This window comes from Ambystoma mexicanum, chromosome 6p (assembly GCF_040938575.1).
Source record: "Ambystoma mexicanum isolate Mex_15411 chromosome 6p, UKY_AmexF1_1, whole genome shotgun sequence".
Lineage (NCBI taxonomy): Eukaryota > Metazoa > Chordata > Amphibia > Caudata > Ambystomatidae > Ambystoma > Ambystoma mexicanum.
Genome location: NC_090935.1, coordinates 1522871804 through 1522896573, shown reverse-complemented (window position 1 = coordinate 1522896573; position 24770 = coordinate 1522871804).

Below are 24770 nucleotides of genomic sequence, written 5' to 3'. Positions count from 1 at the left end.
CTTACAAAATTCCGCCTCCGGAATTCCCAGGTCACCGGGGTCGTAATGCCCTGGTAATTCCGGGAATCATGGAGTCGGAATGGCAATACGAGTCCGGCGGTAACCTGCCGGTTTTTCCAGCTCGGTTACCGGCGGACTCGTAATGAGGCCCATTGTCCCTAGTGACTCTTGCCTATGATGCAGAAGCCCTTGTGTTACAAGTGGTGCATGGAATTGCAATCCACCCTTTAATGGGTTTCTGTTAGTCTTAACTCGGGTGTTATCTACCTGAACAGTAAAATTGCTCCCATTCATTTGTGCTTTGGATATGTTATAGTAGGTCAAACTAATTGTATATCATCAATTTGCCTTGTAATTATCACCCCATTGGTGATTGCTGCCAAATATAAAATGTGTGTGATTTTCTTTGAATTTAAAATAAATAAATATTGTATTACCACCCACCTGCCTGGTTCATGGTCCATTGTGACCCGGGGTATTTGTAAAAGGGGGTGTGAGACGGGTTGGGTGGCAGCTCAATCTGAATTCCAGAAAATTAAGTAAAAGTGTTTTAATTGTGCGCTAGTGTGGGGCAGTTTTTTTGGTCTAAATGGGGCACTTTTTTGGCCAATGTGGACCAGTTTGAGGAGTTACTTCACTATGCAGCTAGTAGTTTCGACCATTGTTGCTGAATAAATATTCCTTAAATATCACAATTTGCTGACAGTTTAACAAAAAACACCCCCTTGGGTACTAGCCAAACAGTCTGTCACTAAAGGAATGAATTGCCATTTGCAAAATGTGGGACACTTTTTCATTGGTGCCTGGGACAGTTTTATGCTCCAGTCCGACCCTGTGAGCCGCCCCTGCCCATTTCCTCCATTAAAAAAAAATATATATATCCTTTTTTTCTCCATTTCAGGCTGGAGACTCGCGCTTCCCCGGAAAAGCGGCTGCGGGCCCCTGCAGGGGCGCGCCCCACAGTTTGAAGAACTCTGCCTTAAGCGCTCACACACACAGAAAAACCCAATTCCACTCAAACGCTCAGCATTCCACAATGAAACACACACATCCAGCTTTCTGTTCTACAATGACAAAGACATGCATTCATCAGTTGGCTGAGGAGCTCGTACCTTAACCTCAAGAGTAAAGTGCTTGCTGCTCAGTTCTGCATCAGACCTCCAGGCCAGAGGTATGAATCGAGAAGAGCTCATCCTTCCATCCTTTTGCTAAATATACTACTGAATTGCATTAAAGTGGGGCATAGGGCAATACACATAGGACAAGATTCACAAATATATTTTTTGCGCAAGTCGATGGGTGTACAGGCGCATCTCCTTCACCTGCAGCGAACAAATGGTTTTGCCTCTTTCACAAGGAGTCAGAGTGTGCACCTCACAGATGCGCGCATTCATGCGCTCTCGTTTTGGCGCATTTCAAAATGCATCCTGAAATAATAAACGTGATGTACTTTGAAATGTGCAGAAAACAAAAGCATACTCTGTGCTTGTTTGGAACAGGTAAAGGGGATGACCATTGCATAAGGGGGTGGGGGGTTGGACCCTTTCGTGCATTTTTTTCTTAAGTGGAGCAGCATTGTGCTACCACTTACATTTTTATGCATCATCGTCTTAGAGGGATGGAAATGCTTTTTTTCTTTTTTGACAGGTCACATTCCTAGGCTCTTTATTGGCTGATCACTGTGAAATACTTGCTCCAATGTGGGTAATGGGAGACTATAACACACAATACTGTCAGGAGCGTGTCCCCAACACTAATGAAGGCGAGGCCTGACCTCAGAAATATTTGTCCTGGGAGCTCAGCGGCAACGTGCTCGCTTTGGAAACAAGACCACACGAAACAACACAGGTTCGATTCCCAGGTCCGCGCTTAAATACTTCTGGGTATTAAGCACGTTATAAATACTCTATCATATCATATTATTTGCTGTGGTGCACAATGCAAGTGATCAGATAACTTGACAATAAAATGGCTCACATATCCAAAACAGGGCAATTGGATCTTTTAATTAGATTTCTGATTTTTGTATTTATCTTTTGGGGGCTATGGGCCCCACAGAACTCCACCTCGGGCTGAACAGCATGCAGAGACCTTAAACTTTGCAAGGTAATGTGCGCAATTCCGCTCGCACACACCACAATCATGATTAACTGCTGAACCCATATGCATGCATCATTATACTTTGCCGAAACCATACCCTTACCCAGAAATAATTTGGCTCACACATTGTTTGTCAAGTGTTGGCAATAAAAGGCCGTAGGTTTTTATTGTACAGATATGGTTATGCCAATAACAATAATCACATATCATAAGATAATAAACAATACTTTTGGGCACCGGGTCTTGGGGTTTCCCCTCTGGCCTGTGCCCGCCTTCTTATGTCCCACGACTCGTTGTTGGCACTGTACAGTGCCCTGTACTTCTTTTCCTTTGTTCTTCTCCCTTATTTGTAGGGTGGGAGGGTTTTGTGGTAAAAGAAGCAAAGGTTTGGAAGGCACTGAGTAAACAGTGCACCTCCTGTGTGTTTGGGTCCCCGTTCAGGGTCCACAAACTGATTGTGTTTTCTCAGAGCATGCCGCTCTGTATTTATAAGACCCAGGGGAGCCCTGGGTCTTTGATGTGTATAGTAGTGGGGGCTGTTAAGTGTCAGCCCCCGGCCGGATAGCCGACTATCTGGCCCCACGGGGCGGGCAGGTCTTTGAACCTGATCCCTGCCTGCCTGTTGGTGTCCTTCGGTGCTTAGCACCTAGTTGCATGAAGGAAGGGTGAGGTGATTGCTCACACCTCACCCTTCCTCAGCTTTGTGCAGGACAGAATGCGTGTCTCTATGACTAGGAGGGGGAGGAGAGGAGCAGAGAGGGGGAGAGGACGTGCTGCCCCTCTCCAGGCCTGCTGATGGTAACAGCAGTTACCCTGCCTCGCTTTGTGAGGCACTGCAGCATTGCCCAAAACAGTTGGGTCCCACTATTGGTGTCCCCTGCAGACTACGGGTTGGACACCACTGGCGGGGGCCACACTACTCCATCACTTAGCTAGCACATGCTAATAATGAGTTTGCCGAATATGTTTCTTGAAAAGTTTCATTAATAATATAAGGTTGGTTTATTTGGAATGCCACTTTTTACTAAATACAGATAAATGTGCATGACGTTTTGCTTGCGGTGCACCGTGCATAACTAAAGACTTCTGCAGTCTGAAATGCTGGAAGACCTGAATCCCAGCTTTGCTGATCTAACTGTGTGATACCGGGCAAATCCCTCCTCTCATTTCCCTCATATAACAAAATTAGGAGTGCCTACTGGTGCCTAGGAATGATTTAGTACATTTAAAGGTTGGGCTGTAAAGCCTATTAATAATCACTTTAGAGGATAGTTGATGCTCAATATAAAAACAGGAGGTAATTTGGAGGAACTGTACTAATGTTTAAACTCGTATTTCTGGTGAGGTCTTTGATATGAAACTCACTGTATGGACAATTATGACTTAGAGGACAGTATTTTTGTTAATATTTGAGATCTATGTTTTATGTTTGTTGGATGTTTTATTGTTTTTATGATGGAATATTATCTTCTTACATTTTGTTAAGGTTTGTTTGCAAACCAAAGACAAAAAAAAAAAAATAATAATAAAAAAAAAATATATATATATATATAAGCATATTTTGTGATTGGCTAGCGTAGACATGAATAAAGGTGCCTGGGTATTTATCACCTTGAGCCGAGGCTCTGGGCTGGCCCCCCTGACCCGGATTATGGTAAAGAGATTTAGATGACGAATAGAACAGAGACATTTTGAACTTGTGAGAAACCTCAGGTTAAGGAGGAGGAATGGCGTGAAAATGATGATGTAGGATTCTGGCACATTGTGCATTAAACGTGTAAGCTGCGCTACTGCTGCACGCTGTCTGCTTGCTACTCACTTCCTCAACAGCCCCAAACCAAACCTTCTGTTGCACTGTGCACACCATGTTCGTTGTATGTGATGGTCACCAGGTACTGCTGCTATCACATGTTCAGGGGCAGTGAGGCACCTTCTTATTCCTGCACTGGAGTAGAGTGTGCCATTAATTAAAATTAAAGTCTGTGGGAGCCGAGTTGTGCTGATACTGTTTCTCCCAGTCCCATTTTACATGTGGGTATGGACAATGGCTTTTATAGGTGGTTATCCTCTCTGCTGGCTGCTACTGGGAATCGATATTTGTACTTACAAAGAGACCAGTATGAGCATATGAAGGTCAGCACTCAGCATTTACCTGTCCCATCAATAACGTCTGGCAGCGGCAGGGTGGACTTCCACACAATATACATTATAGTTACCTGCGCATGCTTTCAAGTAGTACTACACTACAGGAGTAGCTGAAAGCTGTCAATGTTCACAATCCTAGCCTTGACGTTTTCAGGAGTGCCTTGTCGGAAACAGTGAGCTACAGCTGATTCTCTGGCGTGTAGCGAGCAAGGCGGGCACCCTCACCTAAGCATACACTCTCTCACTTAAGGAGACAAATTAAACCAAAAATTGAATAATGGAAGGATTTGAATCAATCATAACAAGTGATATTGCTAAGGACAGCCATCCATAACATTTTATGCAAATCAGCCTTGGCCCTTCCCAGCTCCATGCATTCCCTCTTGATGTATTTATTCACTCTCTCTCCCAACCTCCTGTTGAAGTTGAACAAGCTCCATTCTCTCCGTTTTACTCTTTCTTTTTCTCCCGCTCTGTCTCTGAGGCTCTGTCTTCAAAGATTCTACTACCTTTTACTATGTAACTTTTCCCCTCTGCTCAGGTTCAGATGGGGGGATAGAATTTTTTCGGAGGGGCACCAATGAAAAAGTGGGCCACGGTTACAAATGTCATTTCATTCCTTTTGTGAAAGACAGTTTGATTAGTTCCCAGGGAGGGGGGGGGGGTTTGATAAAATGTTATGCAAATTGTGCACTTTAAAGAATATTTATTCAGTAAAACTGGTCATAACTACTAGCCGCATGGTGAAGTAGCTTATCAAACTGACCCACAAATAAGTGCCTGTGCCCCACTTCGACCCCAAAAACTGGCCCACACAGACCGTGCTTACTTGCTTCATTTCTGTTCTATTGTACCTATATATGAACATCTATTTTGTCGTGAAAGCATGCTGTCAGTCGAGCCTGTAGGAACACTAGTGTATCACCTCCTTCCTAAGCCTTAATGCAATTGAAATCTCAGCTCCATCCATTTACAAACATTAGGGGACATTCAGATACTGTGTGGTATCATCAGGGTTAAAAAACGGCCTTTTCCATATATAATTCAGCAGGGCAAGCATCAGCAAACTTGCTGTGAGCTAAAAAGTAGCTTCTGCTGCTTTCAATCAGCCTAGAAGAACCTGGTTACCCTGGCGTCAACACCTACCTACCAGCACCAGTCATTACGTTTGATTCATCAATCCAACCTGAACCAGTGGCATACAAACATACCTATGTGACATTAGCTTTCGATTGAGAATGAGTAAAGTATGGCATAACTGCAAGACATTTGAAGCATAGTAGGTCTATATAAGGGACAACAAAAATGTAAGTGTGTATACATTATATTTGTGTTTAGTTAGTAGCTCCTTATTCATAGAGGTTGCTACTGTGCTGAGTATCCTTCACAAGTTCACAGGGATAACTGATCTGCGTTGCTTTCCTTCTCTTGCTGCAGAAGTAGGGAATAGAGCAACATGAATCCAGAGTCATCAGCTAAACAAAATATGTCTGGTACCACAAGAAAAGAAAAGGTCAGCAAACAGAAACTTGCCGAATCAGCTAAATCCTCTCAAGATATTTTGGGCCTCATTACGAGATGGGGGTAGCCATGGAGCTATTAGCTCCATGGCTGCCTCCCATACCGTGCCCGTGTCCGGTGTAGTTCAATGGGGACTTACTGGTGTAGTCCAACCCTGGTGGGACCGGTAAGTCCCCATTGAACTAAGCATTCCCCATTCCCATTTGAGCCCCAATAGGGCTGAATGGGAATGGGGAAGGCGCTAATAACGGGCTCGCGACTTGCAAGCCCGTTATTAGCGCCCTGGTCCCTTAGCGGGACCCGTAAAGGATGTATGGTCAGACCACACGTTCCTTACGGGCCCTGCCAAGGAACCTCGGAATAGGGCAGTAAGGGAATACCGGCACCGGTCTCCTTACCGGTGCCCGGTATCCCTTAATGCACACCTTGTAATGACCCCCTTTGTCTGCTTTCAAGTTCCAGCCCAAAATGTCCACTGACAAGCAGGAGCAAGGGTAGGGTATTGTCCATTCAAGTAATGCCAACGTTTTAAACCACTGAATTATGTTATTGTAGTTACAAGATTCTTTCAATCCTTGTTTTCAGAACCCAGCAGGAAAACCCTGTTAATTGTGTCCCTTATGCTTTTGGTGATGAACATCGGTCTACAGCTTCTCCTCCCACAGATCACCCATCATGCAATTACATTCCTGAGTGGCCAAAATGCTCTATTGAATCTACAGAGGGTGTGACTCCTGATCACTCAACAAACAGTTACCCAGCCTGATCACTCAACAGACACTGTTACCCAGCCTGAAGTTATGCTTGGTTGCACAACTGCTGATTGCACTGAAACTCTTGAAGATACCAATGTTGCACACAGGTAGCACAATACATGGATACTGAGGACACTGGCCAGTGAAATAGAAATGTAAACATGCAGGCCACACTTGACATGCAGCAACATTACCCAACAGATCCATGCCTCTTTCAGAGCAGGGCAATGTCTACACCTTTAGTGCAAGCACTTCTTGCAGCTGATCCATGTCAGCCTGGAATAAAAGATGGTTATAATACATTTCCATATGACTCCAATCTGGTATAAAAAAAGGTTGCAGGTGGATTCTCTGTAGTAAGGCAGTAGTTAAAGTATTCTCCTGGAAGTAACTGGGCCTCATTACGAGGTTGGAGGTAGCCTTGCCGGTTGTACCGGCAAGGCTACCTCCAAACTCGCATCTGGGTTCGGAACCCACGAAAGGGGAATCACCGGGTCATTCCGACTTCTGCGGACACGGTAATTCCACTTGCGTGGGTGTCGGGCCGGTACATCCCCATTCCCATTCCCATTTGAGCCCCCATAGGGCTCAATGGGAATGGGGAGGGTGGTAGCAACGGTATCGTCAATAATGGTACCGTTGCTACCATCAAATTCTGCTCGTGGGTGCCGGTACGGCCACCAGGTCAGACCTGTTGCCTGCAAGGGCACCCGCGAGCAGAACCCCTAGTATGGCGGTATGGTAGCAAAGGTGCCGGTAGCGATACCGGCACCATTGTTGCCTTACCGCCATACTCGTAATGAGGCCCACAATCTCATTCTCACATTGCATCTTCTAGTTTGATAATCTTTATTAGGGTTATAGAGAAGGATTATAACAGTATAAGCAAGATCATACAGATAGGCAAATAGACAGACATGGAATGTTGAAAGGAAACATGAGCAACAATTGAGCAAAACTGTTGAATATAATTCTGGGAAAGAATACCAGGCAGACTGATGTATTTAATAATGTCAAATCCCAGCGAAAAACTACAAATTTCGTATCTATAAGACAAATGGATAAATAATAGACAAACCAGGAAAACAAACCAGGGGACGAACACGAGAACAAGAGGAAGGAAGGAAGGAAGGAAGGAAGGAAGGAAGGAAGGAAGGAAGGAAGGAAGGAAGGAAGGAAGGAAGGAAGGAAGGAAGGAAGGAAGGAAGGAAGGAAGGAAGGAAGGAAGGAAGGAAGGAAGGAAGGAAGGAAGGAAGGAAGGAAGGAAGGAAGGAAGGAAGGAAGGAAGGAAGGAAGGAAGGAAGGAAAGGAACATACAATAGAGCATTATAAACTCTGGAGTTGAATCAAGCCGCAAGTAAAAAAACAACGTGCAATTCAGTTTGAGGAAGAAAGGATGGTACAACAACATCAAAGTGCGCGTACCAGGGCAGCTTAAGAGCCATGGGAAGTCAAGCTAAAGTGATCCAAATAGCGACTAAGATAAGCCCATTTTGCATTATCTTTGGAAATAGCATCAAGATAAATGGCCATACATTGTTCCATTCTCTGCACATGACATATGTTGTTCCACCATCCCTTAACTGAGACATTTTGCACATTTTTCCAATTGGTAGTGACAAGCTTAAGGGCAAGAGCGATGAAGAGGTCATAGAGCTTAGCTGATTCTCATAAATTAACAGTATTAATAGCATGACTACCCAGAAAAACATTCAGAAATGAGAGGGGGATATTGACATCAAAAATGAGGTGAAGAAATTTCCACACCTCTTTCCAGAACTTGAGAACATAGGGACAGTCATAAAGCATATGTTTATAGGAGGCGGCGGCATCACCACAGGGCCAACAGTTGTCCTCCGCCCCAGGTTTTGATTTGGATAGTTTCAGGGGAGTAATGAAGGCTCTAGGAGTGAGAAAATACAGATGTTGCGTAATGTTAGCGGAGGTGGAGGCACCCTTAATCTTTGCAAACAGTAGAGACCAAGTTTTATCATATAAAGTAGCACCAACGTCCAATTCCCAGTTGGATTGAACAGACCATTTAGTGGTAGGATGAGCCGTAATACACAAAACCTTATAAAATTTAGTAGAAGGGGCAATGGAAGCCATGGTTAAGAGCAGGAGTCTAGAGGAATCATGTAAAAGAATACAGTTCGGTGAGCACAGCCGAGCATCCAAAAACACATTGACCAACTTAGTGTAAAAGTTGAAATCCGAATTAGGGATGGGAAACAGACATTTAAGCTGTTGAAATGATAGAGGGGAGCCATTAGCAATAATCTGATAAAAGAAATCTGATGCCTCTATTTAACGAGGACTTGAGGTGAAGTGCACAAAAATTGAGAGAGATTCTGGGCAGGGATCTGCAATGGGGAAGAAAAACAATCTTAAGGCCGAAGTAGAATCCTTAATGGGGTCTGAAAATGCAGATGAGATATGACTGAAGATATAAATTAAGTCAGTGATGTCATACGGGAGTACCAGGGTTTTTTCCAATGTACACCAAGATGGGGTGTGGGAGAGAGCAGAAGTGGTGAACCAGCAACTAGTCTGTTTGAGTAAGAAGGCAGAGTGATAGAGTTTAGAGTCAGGAAATCTGACCCCTGATCCACCATTTTACGAGTGTCACGATTCCTGTCACACTCACACGCACACCTGTAACGGCCTGGAATCATGTTGTCCCCAGGGCAAGCCCCGCCCACCGTTCCGTTCATCCCTTTCTCCCTCCTCTCTCCGGGACTCACGTGGATTCCCTAGCGGCTCGCAAGCACGGGCGTGCCGTGTCCGCAACAGAGCTTCTGTCAGGCTACGGCCGTTTCTACATTGGCAGCTGCCTTGGCACCTGGGATCGCGAAGCACTAACATCGGGCTTCCACGTCACGAGGCTATACGGTCACGTGACGCGCTCGCCCATTCACGTGACCCAGCAGCGCACCACGTGACCCATTCACGTGACCCAGCAGCGCACCACGTGACCAGAAGCGCGAGTACTTAAACACAGGAAGCCCGGGTGCTCGTTGCTTCACAGCTGTGGTTTGCATCCTGTTTGGCGTTACGTACCTTTTGGACTACTGGCTACTCACGGAATCGACCTGGCTTGTTTTACTGGACTCTTTTTGGATCAACCCTTTGTCTTTGTTACCCGGATATAACTGGCTTCGATCACGGACTGTTATTTGGATTACCTCACGGATTCTCCTTCTTGCACTTGGCTCTTTGGGCTTCCTGTACCATAGCTCATAGTTGGCTACTACGCTAACAGGCGGAAAGCGGACTGCTACTTCCTCTGGAATACACCAGTCCACGTGGGTCCCAGATCCCTCCCTTAGGTTCCTCACCTCTTCCTTGACCTCCTTTGGTAAGACCTTTTTGCCTTATTCTTAACACTGTGGTTGCTGTTTGTTGCTTGGTACTTAACATGCATTTTCTTGCAGCAGCTTGGGGTCCCAGAGGTTCGCGGTCCCAGACTGGAACATCTCCGCCTGTGGCCTCAACGGCTGCACAGAGAGTGACTTTGGGTTCTCTCTGTGCGGCATTTGGGGACGGAGGCCTCTTCTGCTTACACGACACTCAAGTCTCAACAGACTGTGAAGCCAATAGTCGTGTAGGCAATGGAGGAGAACGCTGAAGACCCCATGACTGCTATGGTCCAAGCCATCACAGTGCTACGAGCAGACATGGCAGCAGCCAACACGGCTATTCATCAACGCCTTGACAACATACAGAGTGTTAGACACCCTTTTCCCTCAGATGCGGAATTCAGAGATACGCCCCCTGTCTCCCGACCTGTCCCACCTCCGACTCCCCACCTCAGAACCCCGTTCCCATGGTATTACCTACTCCATTCCCGTTGGCAGCCCCCGAAAGATACCATGGGGATCCCAAGAAATTCAGGACCTTCCTAAACCAATGTAAGCTACACTTCCTGTGCCGACCCCAGGCTTTCCCAGATTCCACTACGAAAGCAGCGTTCACCCTTTCCCATCTGGCTGGCATGGCCGCTGCATGGTCCAACTCCCTGTTGGAGAATAACCACCCGGCCCTATACGATTTCGATCTCCTTGTCACCGAAATGTCCCGGGTCTTTGATACCCGTCATAAGGTCCAGTCTCGGGATCTGGAACTCTTGGACTTGAATCAGGGTAGGGGTTCTCTTATTGAGTTCATAACCCGGTTTAATCAACTCTCCGCTGAAACCTCGTGGCCTGAGAGCAAGAAGGCGGTGGTATTCTATAGGGGCCTCAGTAATCCCATGAAGGACGCTTTATCGGTGATTCCCTCATTACTCACCGCTTTTCAGGATCTGGTTGACTTGTCTCTTCAGGTAGACGCCTGTAGGTCCGAATGAAGAGCGGAAGCAGGTTTCGCTCAGTCTTCCACACCCCATACGGCACACCTTTCCTCTGACTCTTCTCAAGAACCCATGCAGATCGGGGGTATCAGGAGCCCAATAACTCCCCTAGAAAGGGAACGAAGGAGGGTGGATAATGCCTGCTACTATTGTGGTACTATAGGTCACTGTTAAGGAATGTCCACGTCGCCCCAAGCTCAAACCACAGGGTTTTCGGATAGCTCGATCATAGCACCGGGGACGGGATCGAGCTTTACCAGTCACACCCTGAACCCAATACCCGCTTTCGGGCACATCTGGACCATCCATGTACAAGCCACTCTACAGCCCACAGCGTCGATCACGCATCCAGTTACCCTTATAATTGACTCAGGGGCGATGGGTAACTATATCGACATTTCCCTGCCCATTCATTGGATCTCCCCCTCTTGACCAAGACCAGGCACGAACCAGTACACGCAGTAGACAGCTCTTCTTTGATATCAGGCCCAGTGAAACAGCAAACAGCCCCTTTGTTATTAACTATACAATCCAAACACAAGGAGACCATACGTTTTGATCTCATCACTATGCCACAGTTCGGGCTCATACTAGGAATCCCTTGGCTTCAGGAACATAACCCCCTCATTGATTGGAAATCAGGTTTGGTTCACTTCGAATCGGACATATGCCAGCATTACTGTCTTCCCACCGATACCAACAGTGACAATCCCGCTCAGGCTATAGCTCAGTTGACAGTAGATGACCCGCAAGAAACACTATCAGAACACATGGTCGGATTGTTGGTGGCGAACATTCCCCAAGTATATCAGGATTACGCGGCTGTGTTTGATCGTGGTTCCTCCGAGGCCCTTCCACCACATCGCCCTTACGATTGTCCCATCGACCTACTCCCTGATGCCGTAATACCTTCAGGGTGGATTTATTCCCTCTCACCATCTGAGGAACTGGCTCTTAAGGAGTACATCCGAAAGGCTTTGAGTTTGGGGCACATACGTCCGTCCACCTCACCTGCAGCGAGCCCTATATTTTTTGTGCCCAAGAAAGAAGGCGATCTGTGCCCTTGTGTAGACTACAGGCGCCTGAACACTGTCACGAGGAAAGACCGGTACCCTTGCTTGACCGACTCACACACGCAACCAACTTCACCAAACTGGATCTCCGTGGAGCCTACAATCTGGTCCGCGTCCGTTCCGGGGATGAATGGAAGACCGCTTTCTGTACCCGGTACGGCTTATACGAATATGCAGTCATGCCTTTTGGGCTATGTAACGCCCCGGCGACCTTCCAGAGATTTATGAACGACATCCTGAGTGATATTCTAGATGTATACGTCGTGGTTTACCTCGACGACATCCTGATATTCTCTCAGTCTTTAGATGAACACGTGCGTCATGTTCGTGGGGTGTTGTCATGGTTACAAAAACACTCTCTGTACGCCAAGCTGGAGAAATGCCAGTTCCACGTCGATAACGTCGACTTCCTTGGGTTCTGTATCACTCCCGGGGGGTTATCCATGAACCACTCAAAGGTTAAAGCGGTTCTGGACTGGCCTGTTCCTGTGAATGTGAAGGCTCTTCAGTCCTTTTTAGGCTTCGCGAACTTCTACAGAAGGTTCATCTCTGGTTTCTCTTCCATTGTGTCCCCCCTCACCGCACGAACCAGTCCTCATGTCCCCTTTCTTTGGTCTGATACTCATCAAAAGGCCTTCGATGCACTAAAGACCGTTTTCACCACAGCCCCTGTTCTCCAGCATCCTGACTCAGACCTCCCTTTTATCGTGGAGGCAGACGCCTCCTCCTTTGCTCTTGGTGTCGTCTTGTCCCAGGTATGTCAGTCCACGGGTCGTCTGCACCCGGTTGCATTCGATTCTCGTAAGTTCACTACCCCCGAGTCCCACTATACCGTGACCGAGAAGGAGCTATTGGTGGCCATGGACGCTTTCTGCGTGTGGCGACACCACCTCTTGGGCGCCAAGCATCGGGTCACTGTGTTCTCGGATCACCAGAATCTGCAGGATTTGGCGTCACTAAAATGCCTTAACAGCCGACAGGTTAGGTGGCACCTTTTCTTCGCGGCTTTTGATTTTCAGATACGACACCGGGCTGGGTCTGCACATGGCAAGGCCGATGCGCTCTCACGCTCTCCCGGGGGGGGTTTCTCTGCCGGTATTTCCCGACACATTGTTAGAAAACACCAAGGTAATCTGTCTCTGTACCCCCTCAATACCATTATTGGACGTTGTACGCAAGTGGGCGTCCGTCCATCCCGACCAGTTATCAGAGTGGGAACCAGTGTTCCATGATGGTCTCCCGTTTGTGTTGGACCGCCTATTTCACCCACCGCTGACACACGCAATATGGCCTTGGAATGGTCTCACAATGTCCCTGTGAATGGTCATCCTGGTCAACGCCGTACGTTGTCTCTCCTGAAATGTTGGTGTTGGTGGCCAGGTATGAAGAGGGACGTGGACTGCTATGTCAACACCTGCACCATATGCACACAATGTAAAACCCATAGAGGACGCCCATTGGGTCTCCTTCTCCCTTTGCTCGTGCCCCCGAGACCCTGGCACACATTACCCATGGATTTTGTTACGGAACTACCTCGGGTGCAGGGTTATGATACCATTTTGGTGGTGGTGGACTCATTCTCAAAGATGGCACGCTTCATCCCCTCTAAGGATATTCCCTCCGCTTCTGTCTTGGCCACCTTGTTCTTTGATTCCGTTTTTTGTTTGTTTGGGTTGCCCTCTGTCCTGGTTTTCGACAGGGGGTCTCAATTTACTTCTCGCTTCTGGCATGCTCTGACCAAGTTAATGGGTATTGATGTCCGGTTCTCTTCGGCCTACCACCCGGAGACGGATGGTCAGACCGAAAGGACAAACCAGACCATGGAGCAATATCTACGGTATCTGATCTTCCAAAAGCAGTGCTCCTGGTTGCGGACCCTCCGGCATGCTGAATTTGCCTACAACAACGCGGTCCATGCATCCACTGGGATCTCCCCCTTCTATATCCTCTATGGCCAGCATCCCCGTACATTGCCGGTCCCTGACCTCGCGGCCTCCACCAATCCGGCCGCTAGCGCCTATCTTAGGGACCTGTCCTCGATCCACGCCCAGACCCTGGTGCATCTCCGTGAGGCCCAGTCGTCCATGAAGTCCCAGGCAGACAAGAAGTGCCAGTCGGCCCCTGGGTTCTCGGTGGGTTCCCGGGTGTGGCTTTCCACACGTCATTTGAAGCTAGTGGGTTGCATGAAGCTCCTACCCCATTTTGTGGGTCCTTATGTGGTGTCCCGGGTGATCAATCCTGTCACTTACCGTCTTGTTCTCCCGGGGTCTTGGAGAATCCATCCTGTGTTTCACGTCTCCCTACTCAAGCCTGTCCGGCCCCTTCCCGTTTGCGTGCCCCTGTTGCCCCGGTGTCCTTGGCTTCCCCTGATGTTTATGAGGTGTCGGCCATCCTGGGCTCCCGGGTCTGCAGGGGTCGCTTGCAGTATCTGGTGGATTGGGTTGGTTATGGCCCGGAGGAGCGGTCTTGGGTCCCTGCTATTGATGTCCACGCTCCTCGGTTGGTGGCTCGCTTTCACCGGGAGAACCCTGCTTGCCCACGGGGTCGTGGGCCTTTGGGGGGGGTTCTGTCACGATTCCTGTCACACGCACACCTGTAATGGCCCGGAATCATGTTGTCCCCAGGGCAGGCCTCCGCCCACCGTTCCGTTCATCCCTTTCTCCCTCCTCTCTCCGGGGCTCACGTGGATTCCCTAGCGGCTCGCACGCACGGGCGCGCCGTGTCCGCAACAGAGCTTCTGTCAGGCTACGGCAGTTTCTACACTGGCAGCTGCCTTGGCGCCTGGGATCACGAAGGACTAACATCGGGCTTCTGCATCGCGAGGCTATACGGTCGCATGACGCACTCGTCCATTCACGTGACCCAGCAGCGCACCACGTGACCCATTCACGTGACCCAGCAGCGCACCACGTGACCAGAAGCACGAGTACTTAAACACAGGAAGCCCGGGTGCTCGTTGCTTCACAGCTGTGCTTTGCATCCTGTTTGGCATTACGTACCTTTTGGACTACTGGCTACACACGGAATCGACCTGGCTTGTTCTACTAGACTCTTCTTGAATCAACCCTTTTGCTTTGTTACCCGGATATAACTGGCTTTGATCACGGACTCTTATTTGGATTACCTCACGGATTCTCCTTCTTGCACTTGGCTCTTTGGGCTTCCTGTACCATAGCTCATAGTTGGCTACTACGCTAACAGGCGGAAAGCGGACTGCTACTTCCTCTGGAATACACCAGTCCACATGGGTCCCGGATCCGTCCCTTAGGTTCCTCACCTCTTCCTTGACCTCCTTTTGCCTTATTCTTAACACTGTGGTTGCTGTTTGTTGCTTGGTACTTAACCTGCATTTTCTTGCAGCAGCTTGGGGTCGCAGAGGTTCGCGGTCCCGGACTGGAACATCTCCGCCTGTGGCCTCAACGGCTTCACAGAGAGTGACTTTGGGTTCTCTCTGTGCGGCATTTGGAGACGGAGGCCTCTTCTGCCTACACGACACTCAAGTCTCAACAACGAGCCACTGAATTTTCTATAAATTGAGAAGAATAGAATTAATGGACTTGAAAAATGAGGAAGGTAGTGAGGTTGGGGGTAGTTGCAGATAGTACAGAACAATAGGGGACAGCATCATCTTAATGGTATCAAGGCATCCCCACCAGGACAGATAAAGGGGTGACCAACTCAATGTGAGTTCTTTGAGTCTATTCATTAGTAACTAAGCATTAATTTTAATGGTGTCGGCCACAGTAGAAGCAAATCGTTGACCTAAATATTCAATTGAGTCCTGACACCACTTAAATCCAAACACGTCTAAATCATGCTTAACGCAAAAGGAGTTAAGGGGAAGAATCTCTGATTTATCTCTGTTAAGCTTATAGCCGGAGACCAAGCAAAACTGACACAGCCTGTCTAGCAAGAAAGGAAGATGGAGCTTGGGGTTTTTAATAGGAACAAAGATGTCATCAGCATGCGCAGCAATTTTAGTGCTGGAAGTTCCATGTGGGATCCCAGGGATGTTTACATCAGATATGATGAGTTCTAACAGAGGTTCTAGAGACAGGATGTATAGAATAGGGGAGAGAGGGCAGCCCTTTCTAGTGCTTCTTAGTAAAGGGAAGAAGGATGAAAATAATCCATTAATACAGATAGAAGATTTAGGGCAGGAATAAAGAAGTTGTGTAAGTGAAATAAAATTGTCCCCACATCTATGCCACCGCAAAGTTTGAAACATAAAATTCCAGTTGACCCGATCGATGGCTTTGTCAGCATCAAGTGCAATAGCGGCATACCCTAGATTGTCTTTTTTGTCCTTAGACACCAAGTGTAGAGCATACAGTAGAAGCTTGGCATCCACAGAAATGTTCCTATCCTTGACATAACCAACTTGATCAGACTTGATCAAGGCAGGAAGAGAAGATTCAATCCTGTTGGCCAAAACTTTGGCAAAACCTTTGCTTTCTGCATTAATAAGGGAGATTGGCCTATAATTTTATGGATGATCGGGGTCTTTGGCAGCCTTGTGAAAAAGAATAACAAGTGCCTCGGAGTAGGACCCAGACGTACATTGCTGATATGCAAAATAAGAGAAAAGCGTCTTTAATCTGGGAGACAGGGAACTAGCAAAGTGATTGAAAAATTCAATAGAGAGCCCATCGGAACTAGCGGCTTTCCTTTACCTAATCCCTTAATAGCATGATTAATCTCAAGAAGTTTAATCTCTCTCTCTAAATGGGCGAGATCAGTTTGAGGATATGATACTCTATTGATTTTATTTAAAAAAGAGTCAATATGAGTAGGAGAAACTGAGGTCTCAGGGGTATATATCTCAGAGTAAAATTGTTTAAAACAGTTGAGAATGTCATCCGGGTTAGTGCTAAAAGTGCCAGATTTATCTTTGATGCGCAATATAAATGTATTTTCCTTCTTAGACTTAAGGTAGGAGGCAAGGGATCTGCTAGCCTTGTTAGATGTCTGATACAATTTGGTTTCATATTCAAGCAATGCACCAGTGGCCAACTCAGTGAGTTCTTTATTTATCTGAATGTGCAATGAAAGAACCAACTCATCAAGATGTGCTTCATGTAATTTCCTTTTCATGCAAGAATAAGTAACGATATGGCCACTCAACGTCGCTTTTGAAGGCATCCCAATTGGTAACAACTGAAGTGTTGCCGTCTGGATTTTCAGCAAAATACTGTTGATGAAAGGAATGAAATGACTGGATAAACTGTTGATCATGTAGCAAGCAATTTTTAAATATCCGAGAAGGTGGCTTTTTGATACCAGTAAGGTTAAACTTGGTAGAGACCGGGGCATGATCAGAGATGATAATGTTAGAAATAGAAGAGTCAATGATCGTACCAGTAAGTGACTTCGATGAAAAAATATAATCGAGACGTGATAAGAGTGTCATGAGGGGATGAGTAAAAGGTGTAATCCAAGTAAGTAGGGTGAGAGAACCTCCAGGTGTCAGCAAGACCAGTCTCAGGCCTTGTGAGACTTGGAGCTTTTGAAGATGCATTTGGATTTCCTGTCTAAATGGGATCCTGTACCTGATTAATGTCACCACACAAAATGAGGTTATTGATGCCAGAACTAAGAATATTTTCTTTAATAGAATCTCAGAAACCAGGGTCAGGGAGAGTGGGCCCATACACATTCATAATGGACAAAGAGTCAGAGCCAATCAGAAGTTTAACCCAAGCCCAATGCCCATTAGTATCAGCATCCTGTGCTATTATTTTGAAGGACAATGTTTTGCTAATAAGTATAGCAACATCATTTTACTTGCCGATGGCAGGGCTAGCAATAACATATTTAATCTAGAATGATTTAAGCTTCATGGATTCGGGAAGAGACAAGTGAGTCTCCTGTATACAAGCTACAGATGGCTTGAGATTATTAAGGTGGCAGATGATCTTGTGTCTCTTAGTAGCATTTGATATTCCAAGTTATGCACTAAAAAAGCATGATAGAACATGAGTATAGGTGAAGAGAACTGCAACATATGGACCAAAACACATTACAAAATGAGAGTAATCAAGAGGGAAAAGTGCACCGATAATTCACATGCGGAATCCAAAACATGCAATAATAAGATAAATGGCTTCAGAACGAAGACCAGACATAGAAGGAAAGAACACAAGAGTAAAGGGGAAGGAAGGGGAAGCGAGACCATAGATAAGGAGTTTTTACATGTAAGGTGGGACAAAAACCCTATTCAGATGGTAAAGCACATAAAAGATTGATGAAGATGTAGGGACTGGCTGAAAAATCGAGAAAAAAACTGGGGGAAAAAAAGTAACAGGGGTGGGTGATACCGCCAGGATCGTCTAACACCCACGGAGAGTCCTCTACAGGAGATGGGCCACAAAACCACACTGGACCCATCAAAAATATAGAACATGAGTTAGTAGCAATAATGCATAAAATGAGTTCAATAAAACCGCCAAGTGCTAAAGAGGATCAAGGTCTCAAAGTGGAGGGTGAATCCAAGGGAAGCGATGTGTCCATGCCTTCATTTTTTATAGTACGAATAAAGGCCTTCAGACCGGCAGGTTCATCAAAAATGGCAGGACGACCATCGTGAGTGATTTTGAAGGAGCACGGATGAAAAAGGCCATATCTTACATTAAGCTGTTTCAGGGCTGGGGGAGAAGACAAGCATTCTTTACGAGGTTGAGCAGTGATCATAGCCACATCTTGTGAGATATGAATTTTCCTATATTGCCAGCTAACAGGATTCCTCTCCTTAACCTTCGAAATCAGAAGCTGGAGTTGAGTACATTCTAGAAGATAGAATATCAGCGTGCCAGGGGGTTGATTAGATGATGAAGAATTTCTGACTGGACCAATACAATGGGCACGCTGGATGTTGAGTGAGGTATTTGGTTGGAGACAAAGCAGGACTGGCAGCATCTTCTGTAGGAATGATATGGGATCAGACCCTTCAGATCCCTCCGGTAGACCAGTAACGTGCAGGTTATTTTGCCTACTTCTGTTCTCCAGATCCCTCCAGTAGACCAGTAATGCACAGGTTATTTTGCCTACTTCTGTTCTCCAACTCCTCAGTGTGCCTTTGAAGATCCTTGACTGTTTTTTCAAGCATTGCCACTTTAGGGGAAACATCCTCCACAAAATCAACCCTTCCCTCCATTTCATCCATTCTTCCTTCAAAGCCCTTTCACCTGTCATCCAGTTGCTGCAGTTTCTGGTTAGGTGTTTCAATGAAGGGTTTCAGAGCGCTGATCTCTTGTGGGATACCATCAATAGCCACGTCAGCAGGAGAGAGCGGTGGCGGCGAATCACTTTTAGGTCTTTTGAGATTGGCTAAGGGAGGAATTAAGGCATTGGAAGTGGGCTGTAATGTGTGAGTGCCTTTACCCGACACCATGTTAGCAAATAAGGTGGGCAAGATGACCGTTGTAAAAGTGGAGTAAAATACAAGCAGTGAGAGAACACAGATGCAGGAGAAGCCACACAGCAGCCAGCTGTAAAGGTCATAGCTTTAAAGGCTTTGAAGTCCCAAACGAATAGTAGTGATCAGTATGAGGTTTGTAAGCAGCGCCGGCAATGTAGCATCCAGAAAGAGAAAAGAGAAGAAAAAAAATGAAAAATACAGGAGGTTGGGGAATAAAAATGGGATGCATTTATAAAATAAAACAAGTCTCTCAAGGTCAGTCCAAAATATTTGCAGGGATACTAAAATAGTAACTAGGGGCCACCACAGCATGCAAGGCGCCAAGGAACAGTGCAGTTTCAGAAAGGTGGCTTTAGAACATCAGGGAGGTATTCATTAAAAGGTGTATAGGGAGGAGGTGTAAAGAAACAGGCAATGCGCAACAGTAAAGTTCATCAGAGATAAGCCTGTAGATTCTTGAGAGAAACCAGTCGAGGCACAACATGCTTTCTAAAGTAAAATAGTAAAATGAGGGCAAGGTGGAGGAGAGGGCGCCTGTTTCCCCTTGTAGTTGCAGTCTGCCGTGAGGAGACACCAGAGCCGCCAGAACACAGCATAGCGGAACATGCAGGCATAAACCATGCGAGAGGGCAGCAGAAGATGGACGAAAAAGAAGGGCGGTAAGTAGTTAAAGTATTAAATGTTGTAATATGAGGGGCTGGAGCGGTGCGGTCAAGCGGCCATACTCCCAGGCGCCAAGCCACGCCCCCCTCATCTTGCATTTGAAAGAACAGTTTCATCCTCATTACATGTATTGTATATGTTTGAGTGTATTTATTCAGTCATTTTTATGGAACAAGCATTTGATATTAGGGATATTTATTTACAGTGCAAATGTTTGGCCACATGTTGTTTTTTTGGTGCTAAGAAATGTCTACAAAGATATTGCACTGATGCGCTCAGGGAATAATGACAATTACATTGAAAGATGTATACAATTGTACTTAAGTTGTTTGGTAATGTTTAGCTTTGTTTCAGCAGGATCCATATGTCTGTTGCTGGGACAAAAGGTTATTGTTGGTCCCACTCCAAATGTGGTATTATATTGGTATTTATATTATCAGGGATTTATTTTTATACTGAAATGTCTGGACAAATGTCTTGTTTGTGGCAGGCACACAACCTTGTGTAATGTGTTAGAGAAACTAGGAAAATAATTAGAACAACTGAGATTGGCGGGGGGGGACAACGAGGTTTAGCGCAAGGACCTATTAAACTTAATATGGTGTGTAAAAGCGCTGCAGGTGAGTGCTGGCGGCGAGACTTACCAAGTCTTCCGCCAGGTAAGTAAAGCAAGAAACAGTTTTTTGCAAACACTCTGCGCACAAACACGTAAATAAGACCCCGTTGGTATATTGATTTTAATCAGCACTGTGGTAGCCTGACACGTGTTCCGAGCACTTGCTCTTCAACTGAGGCTGCAATGAAGTTTTCTTAGGTTTGAAAACCATGAATATGGTAAGCAGATGTAGTAAGAGTATTGTGGGCTCCACTGTCTTTTGCAGTTGCAACAACAAATTAACGAAGCGTTTCCGCTTGGGAACAGGAGCCAATTGCAGCAGAGACGCTGCACCAACGCGGAAACGCTTCGTTAATTTGTTGTTGCAACTGCAAAAGACAGTGGAGCCCACGATACTCTTACTACATCTGCTTACCATATTCATGTTGTTCAAACCTAAGAAAACTTCATTGCAGCCTCAGTTGAAGAGCAAGTGCTCGAAACACGTGTCAGGCTAGCACAGTGCTGATTAAAATCAATATACCAACGGGGTCTTATTTACGTGTTTGTGCACAGAGTGTTTGCAAAAAACTGTTTCTTAGGAAAATAATTAATACACTTTTGCATTGCAGTCTGTGGTTTTGTATTATTTGGCCTGGTCCACCAGCATAGTATGGTATATTGCATGCTTGCAAATGTTTATTGAATTGTTTTTTTTGTGTTGCTGATGGATGGATCGACTTCAGATCTCTAGATTTCATTGTCACATTTAAATTAAATTTTAATTGGACAAATGTATGGCGTGTAACCGATAATAGACATGTCAACAGTTCCTAGTTATTATACCTGCAAAATTAAGTAAATGCTAGTGACCCCTGGCCCGACCCCTCTCTGACCCGACTGGTGTGGTGCCCCCCGAGCGGCACTTCACCACCCTGGCACCAAAACCTGGCTCTGCCACTGTTCTGCCCACCCTCCCCCACTCAGCCAGCCAGTACCATGTGCCTGAATGCCCTTTCGGGAATCACTCACACCCCCCGCCTGGTCCTGAATTGTGTGCCATCCCCACAGCACTGTATTGTGGACGCCAGGTCCCTGTATCGTGAAACCACAAATCTAACTGCCCCAAGCCCTATTCCAGCCCCTGTATTGTGTGCTGGCCCGAGTTTTGCAAAGCCACACTCCGCCAGGTCCTGTGGCCCCTCATTGTGCATTCCCCACCAACTCTTCTCAGCGCTGTAAACTGGTTCTGACTTTTAAAGATGTTCATGCTGGAGTACTCAGTTTGTAAGCACTGTAAATTAACATTTGCTTTGTGAAGTGTTTCATGCTACATCTAAGTGCTGTAAATTGGTATCATCTTCTACTTTATGTAGTGTTTTTTCTAAGTACTGTAAATTGGCAACTTCTGCTGTATGTAGAGCTTCATGCAAGCTTAAAAGCACTGTAAATTGTTAACATCTGCTTTATGTAGCACTTCATGCTGCATTACTCAGCTGTCATCTGATCTGATTTTTATACTGCTTCATGCTGGAGTTCTCAGCTTCTAAGCGCTGTCAATAGTTTCCCACATGTGCGTTATGTAGCACTTATTTATTTATTTTATTTATTTATTACATTTGTTATACGCCCAGACCCTGAGGTATCACAGCATAGTTACAGACAGTGGGTAATACAATCTTAAATTATAAAATAAAAACACAGTAGCAGAAGTGATAATACATACAATATATATATACAAATGATGGTGAAGGTCAAGTCCAGGTCAGGTCAGGGTGGGATGGGGCTGGTTCAAGTTAGTATCGGTTGAATAACCAGGTTTTTAGTGATTTTTTGAATTGTGGGTAGTATGTCTCGTTCTTGATGTTTGTGAGTAGGGCATTCCAGTGTCTTGGGGAAAGGACTTTGAAACTGCTGCCCCCCACTTTCTCTCTTTTGTATCTTGGGATTTCAAGGTGTGCGTTTTTGTTAGATGTGAGGAGTCTTGTATGGGATTTCTTCATAACTGTATTGATGAGGTATTTGGGAGCTTTTTTGGCAATACATTTGTGTGTGATATTGAGGGGTTTGAATAGTATCCTAGCTTTGATGGGGAGCCAGTGGTTGTCTCTCCTGATGTTGGAGATGTGATCAGACTTTTTATATGCCTAGTGCAGCTGGGAAGGCTTTATTCTGCATGAGTTGGAGTTTGGCTATATTTGTGTTGGAAGTACCAAGGAAGAGGATACTGCAGTAGTCAAGTTTGGATAGTATTAGTGCTCTTGCTATTGTAACACAATTGTTAGGAGTGAGGTGTTTGCGGCTTAGGGAGATGAGTTTGGATGTGTAGGAAGTGGATGAGGCTAGGGTATTGACTTGTTTGGACATGGTTAGGGTGGCGTCTAAGTAAACACCAAGTGTCTTGACTTGTTTAAGCACTGGGATCGTGGTGCCATCAATGATGAAGGATGTGTAAGTAGGCTGTAGAGAGTCAATTTTAGAGGATGATCCTAGTATGAGTAGCTCTGTTTTATCATCATTTAGACATAAGCTATTGTTAGCCATCCAGTTTTGTATAAGTGAGTAGATTTGGTTGATGAGCAGTGAGTCTTGCTCGTGGTTGCCTGATAGTGGAATGAGGATCTGGGTGTCATCTGCAAAGTTAGTGTAGATGACACCAATGGCATCCAGAGCTGCGAAAAGTATATGCATTGTAAAGGCTGGGGTCGGCTGATTCTTTGCCGATGGACACTCTCGAGGTCCTATCTGCTAAGAAGGATTTGATCCAGTCAGTGGCATCCTTGCACAGGTTGAAGTTATTGGCTAGTGTAGCACAGAGTTTGTCGTGGTCGACCAAATCAAAAGCTGCTGAGAGATCTAGTAGCATTGGTAGGTAGAGTTTGCCTGCTTCTCTGGAGGCATCCATTTGATCTTTAGGTCGAGAAGGGCCTTCTCTGTACTGTGGTTAGGGCGGAATCCTGACTGTCGGTCCCCCAGTAATTGGTGGTGTTGTAGGTGGTTTTGTATTTGGGAGGCATTGACAAATTCAGTAATGATAGGTGATAGGGTGGGGGCACAGAATTTGACTAGGTTGGACGGGAATTGTACTTCTTTACAGTTAGAGGCTTTGATATTGGCTATTGTTTATAGCACTTATTTGTGTTAGACTGGTGAGAAGTGAAATGGAGTATCCGGAAAGGTGTTGGATTGGTTGGCTATGATGGTAGGAAGTGTTTTTTTCCGTGCAGGAATCTTTTTTTGCTATCAATTTTCTTTTGTAGCAGTGAGATTGTGGAGGCTATGGCGTCTTGTATTGTGGTGCACCAAGCTTTACAGGCATTGGTAGGTGCTGCGATTTGACAGGGGTTCTCTAGCTCTCTAAGGATAGAGAACAGTTATTTGCTGTCGGAGGTAGCACTGGTGATGCGAACGTTGAAGGCATTAGCTTTATGGGAAATTATGGCTGATTTATCATTTTTATTGGCTTCTTCAAAGGCCTTTGCTGATTCTGTGGTGTTTGTTTTTCTGTGGAGGTGCTTGAGTGATCTTTTTATGCGTCTCTGGGAGACTAGCTCCTCAATGAACTAGAAGCAAGAGCGTTTGTCTGGTCTCCGAGATTTGGTAGTGATGGGGGCAAGTGCATCAATAGTCTGCGTAAGTCTTTGTTGGTAGCATTCTGCTAGGTAAGCAGGATTGTTTGTATCAGGAATTATGTTGGCTAGGGCTGCACTTAGGGCGGGCGAGAGGTGTCTGCTGAGAGCTTTTTGATGTTTCTGGCTAAGAAGGTATCAGGTATTTTAGGGGTGAGGAGGTCTGTAGTGTTCTTTTCCAAAGTGAAGCTGATGACAAAGTGGTCTGACCAGTCTACGGGGAGGATGGAACCAATGGTGATTTGGGAGTTTAGAGTGAGGATCCAGTCCAGAGTTCTACCTTTGGAATGGGTCCGGTACACTGATCAACTGTGTGAAGTTCATGTCTGACATGGCTGTATGGAAGGCTGATGCGTCAAGATTTAGGGGATCGCTGTAGCCTAGGTTTATGTCTCCAAGAATGATACATTTAGTGTTAGGCTTGATCATGGGTGTTAGTAGTAGCGGGATATCCAAGTTAGGTAGAGTATTTTTGTTTGGTGATCTGTACACTACCAGAAAGTTAGTGGTGGTTTTGTGGT